The sequence below is a fragment of the Macaca thibetana genome, chromosome 19 (genome assembly GCF_024542745.1).
Source record: "Macaca thibetana thibetana isolate TM-01 chromosome 19, ASM2454274v1, whole genome shotgun sequence".
In the NCBI taxonomy this organism is placed as follows: domain Eukaryota; kingdom Metazoa; phylum Chordata; class Mammalia; order Primates; family Cercopithecidae; genus Macaca; species Macaca thibetana.
The window spans coordinates 53,481,096-53,486,107 of NC_065596.1; the positions used below are offsets into that span (position 1 = coordinate 53,481,096).

General features: G+C 42.2%; 1 pseudogene across 1 annotated transcript; it reads left to right on the forward strand.

Annotated features, from left to right (window-relative positions):
• The first annotated feature begins 1,521 nt into the window (after positions 1 to 1,521).
• Positions 1,522 to 4,170, forward strand: LOC126943616 (NADH-ubiquinone oxidoreductase chain 5-like; annotated as a pseudogene). The gene has a single exon (XR_007721773.1). The product of XR_007721773.1 is annotated as an NADH-ubiquinone oxidoreductase chain 5-like (transcript).
• Positions 4,171 to 5,012: the final 842 nt, after the last annotated feature.

The following is a 5,012-nucleotide window of genomic DNA, read 5'->3' on the forward strand; positions in this document are numbered from 1 at the left end:
TCCAACACATACAGACTAGATTACGTTCACAACCTAAGCCTGCTTCAATGCTAAAAATAATTATTCCCACAACCATACTACTACCTATAACATGGCTTTCCAAAAATGATACAATCTGAATCAACTTGACTATACACAGCTTAGCTATCAGCCTCATTCCCTTACTATTCTTCAACCAAACCAACACTAACCTCCTCAATCACTCAACCTACCTATCCTCTGATCCACTAACAACACCCCTCCTAATACTAACTGTCTGACTCCTGCCCCTCATGATTATAGCGAGCCAATATCACCTATGCAATGAACCCCCCTCACAAAAGAAACTCTTCCTTTTCTTAATAATTCTCCTACAAATCACCCTAATTCTGACATTCATAGCCACAGAACTAATTATATTCTACATTCTATTTGAAACCACCCTCATTCCCACCCTAATTATCATTACTAAGTGGGGCAGCCAAGCAAAACGCCTTAATGCAAGTACATACTTCCTATTCTACACACTAACCAGCTCTCTACCCCTACTCATCATACTAAGCCACACCTACAACAACACAGGCTCATTAAATATTACATTACTAACACTCACAAACCAAAAACTAACAACCACCTGATCCCACAGCTTTACCTGACTAGCATGCATAATAGCCTTTATGACAAAAATACCCCTGTATGGCTTACACCTATGGCTCCCTAAAGCTCATGTTGAAGCCCCCATCGCAGGATCAATAGTTCTTGCCGCAGTACTCCTAAAACTAGGTGGCTATGGCATAATACGACTCACTCCCATTCTTAATCCCTTAACAGAATACATAGCCTACCCATTCCTCATATTATCCTTATGGGGCATAATCATAACAAGCCTAACATGCCTCCGACAAACAGATCTAAAATCACTTATCGCGTACTCTTCTGTAAGCCACATAGCCCTTGTAATTGTAGCCACCCTCATCCAAACCCCCTGAAGCTTCTCTGGCGCAACCATCCTTATGATCGCTCACGGACTTACCTCTTCCATGTACTTCTGCTTAGCCAATTCAAACTATGAACGCACTCATAGCCGTACCATACTACTATCCCGAGGACTCCAAATCCTACTCCCACTAACAGCCTTCTGATGATTCACAGCAAGCCTTACTAACCTTGCCCTACCTCCCACTATTAATCTACTAGGCGAACTCTTTGTAATCGCAACCTCATTTTCCTGATCCCATATCACTATTATATTAACAGGACTTAACATACTAATCACAGCCCTCTACTCTCTCCACATATTCATTACAATACAACGAGGAACACTTACACATCACATAATCAACATAAAACCCCCCTTCACACGAGAAAACATATTAATATTCATACACCTCGCTCCAATTATCCTTCTATCTCTCAACCCCAACATCATCCTAGGGTTTACTTCCTGTAAATATAGTTTAACTAAAACATTAGATTGTGAATCTAACTATAGAGGCTTACCACTTCTTATTTACCGAGAAAACTCACAAGGACTGCTAACCCACGTCTCCGTACTTAAAACTACGGTTTTCTCAACTTTTAAAGGATAACAGCTATCCATTGACCTTAGGAGTCAAAAATATTGGTGCAACTCCAAATAAAAGTAATAATCATGTACACCCCCATCATAATAACAACCCTCATCTCCCTGACTCTTCCAATTTTTGCCACCCTCATCAACCCTTACAAAAAACGTCCATACCCAGATTACGTAAAAATAACCGTAATATATGCTTTCATTACTAGCCTCTCCTCAACAACTTTATTCATCTTCCTAAACCAAGAAACAACCATTTGGAGTTGACATTGAATAATAACCCAACCATTAAACCTAACACTAAGCTTTAAACTAGATTACTTCTCCATAATATTTATTCCAATCGCACTATTCATCACCTGGTCTATTATAGAATTCTCGCTATGATACATAAACTCAGACCCAAATATCAATCAATTCTTCAAATACCTCCTTATTTTCCTTACTGCCATACTAATTCTAGTTACTGCTAACAACCTTTTCCAATTCTTTATCGGCTGAGAAGGCGTAGGAATTATATCTTTTCTCCTAATTAGCAGATGACACGCTCGAGCAGACGCCAACACAGCAGCCATCCAAGCAATCTTATATAATCGCATTGGCGACATTGGTCTTATCCTGGCCATAACATGGTTTCTCCTACATTACAACTCATGAGACCTCCAACAAATACTAGCCCTAAATTCCAACTCAAGCCCCCTCCCACTGGTAGGCCTCCTCCTAGCAGCAGCAGGAAAATCAGCTCAATTTGGTCTCCACCCCTGACTACCCTCTGCCATAGAAGGCCCAACTCCAGTCTCAGCCCTACTTCACTCCAGTACCATAGTCGTTGCTGGAGTGTTCTTGCTTATCCGCTTCCACTCTCTAATAGAAACCAACACATTAATTCAAAATCTTACATTATGCCTGGGAGCTGTTACTACCCTATTTATAGCCATCTGCGCCCTCACACAAAACGACATTAAAAAAATTGTAGCCTTCTCCACCTCAAGCCAACTAGGTCTAATAATAGTCACCATTGGCATCAACCAACCATACTTAGCATTCCTACACATCTGCACCCATGCCTTCTTTAAAGCCATACTTTTCATGTGCTCCGGATCCATTATCCACAACCTAAGCAACGAACAAGACATTCGAAAAATAGGAGGCCTACTCAAAACAATACCCCTCACCTCAACTTCCCTAATCATTGGCAACCTAGCACTTACAGGAATACCCTTCCTCACAGGCTTCTACTCCAAAGACCTTATTATCGAAGCCACAAATACGTCGTATACCAACGCCTGAGCCCTATTTATTACTCTCATCGCCACCTCCCTAACAAGCGCCTACAGTACTCGAACTATCCTTCTCACCCTAACAGGACAACCCCGCTTCCCAGCTCTAACAAACATTAACGAAAACAACCCCGCCCTACTAAACCCAATTAAACGCCTCACAATAGGCAGCATAATTACAGGATTTCTTATCACCAACAGCATCCCCCCCACCTCGCCCCCCCAGCCAATAATACCCCTTTACTTAAAACTCTCAGCCCTGTGCGCAACCGCTCTAGGCTTCCTAGCAGCCCTAGACCTCACCCTTATAACAAACAAACTGAAAATAAAAAACCCATCACAAATGTTCAAATTCTCCAACATACTAGGATATTTTCCCACCACAATTCACCGCACAATCCCCTATCAAAACCTACTCATAGGCCAAAACTTAGCCCTCCTTCTATTAGACTCGGCATGACTAGAAAAATCTATACTTAAAATAATCTCACAAGCACACATCACCGCTTCCATAACTGTAACCACCCAAAAAGGCATAATCAAACTCTATTCCCTCTCTTTTCTTATCCCCTTTACCCTAGCCCTATTCCTAATAATATAATCTATTGCCCCGAACAATCTCAATCACAACGTACACACCAACAAATAGTGTTCAACCAGCAACCACCACTAATCAACGCCCATAATCATACAAGGCACCCGCACCAATAGAATCACCTCGAATCAATCCCGACCCCTCCCCCTCAAAAATCACCCAATCACCGGTATCACTAAGACTAACCACCACTACTACCGCCTCATCCAAATTTAAAACCCGTAAAACTAACATCATCTCCATTATCAACCCTACTAAAAGACCCCCTAAAACCTCAAATCCCGAACCTCATGTCTCAGGATACTCTTCAATAGCCATTGCTGTAGCATAGCCAAAAACAACCATCATACCTCCCAGATAAACCAAAAACATCATTAAACCCATATAAGCCCCCCCACAATTTAAAACGATCACACAACCAACCACACCACTAACAATTAACGCTAAACCCCCATAAATAGGAGAAGGCTTAGAAGAAAACCCCACAAACCCCATAACTAATAATACACTCAATGCAAACAAAATATATGTCATCGCTTCCATATGGACTCCAACCATAACTAATGGTATGAAAAACCATCGTTGTACTTCAACTATAAAAGCACTAATGACTCCAATACGCAAATCCAACCCAATCATAAAAATAATTAATCGCTCCCTCATTGATTTACCCACCCCACCCAACCTTTCCATATGATGAAACTTCGGCTCACTTCTTACAGCCTGCCTAATTTTACAAATCATTACAGGCCTATTCTTAGCAATACACTACTCACCAGACACCTCCTCTGCCTTCTCCTCAATTGCACATATTACCCGAGACGTAAACTACGGCTGGATTACTCGCTACCTCCACGCCAATGGTGCCTCTATACTCTTCATCTGCCTTTTCCTACACATGGGCCGAGGCCTCTACTATGGCTCGTATCTCCTCCTAGAAACCTGAAACATTGGCATTATACTCCTTCTTATAACCATAACAACAGCTTTCATGGGCTATGTCCTCCCATGAGGCCAAATATCATTCTGGGGGGCAACAGTAATCACAAACTTACTATCAGCAATCCCATACATCGGAACTAACCTCGTCCAGTGAATCTGAGGAGGATACGCCATTGATAGCCCCACTCTCACACGATTCTTCACCTTACACTTTATCCTACCCTTCATCATCGTCGCCCTCACAACCGTACACTTACTATTCCTACACGAAACAGGATCAAACAACCCTTGCGGAATCTCCTCCGACTCGGACAAAATCGCCTTCCACCCCTACTACACAGTCAAAGATATCCTAGGTCTGGTCCTCCTTCTCTTTGTCCTAGCGACACTAACACTACTCTCACCCAACCTCCTAAAGGACCCAGATAACTACATTCCAGCCGACCCACTAAATACTCCCCCGCATATCAAGCCAGAGTGATACTTCCTATTTGCATACACAATCCTACGATCTGTCCCCAACAAACTGGGAGGCGTGCTAGCACTCTTCCTATCAATCTTTATCCTAGCAGTCATCCCCATACTTCACAAATCCAAACAACAAAGCATAATATTCCACCCACTCAGCCAATTTCTATTC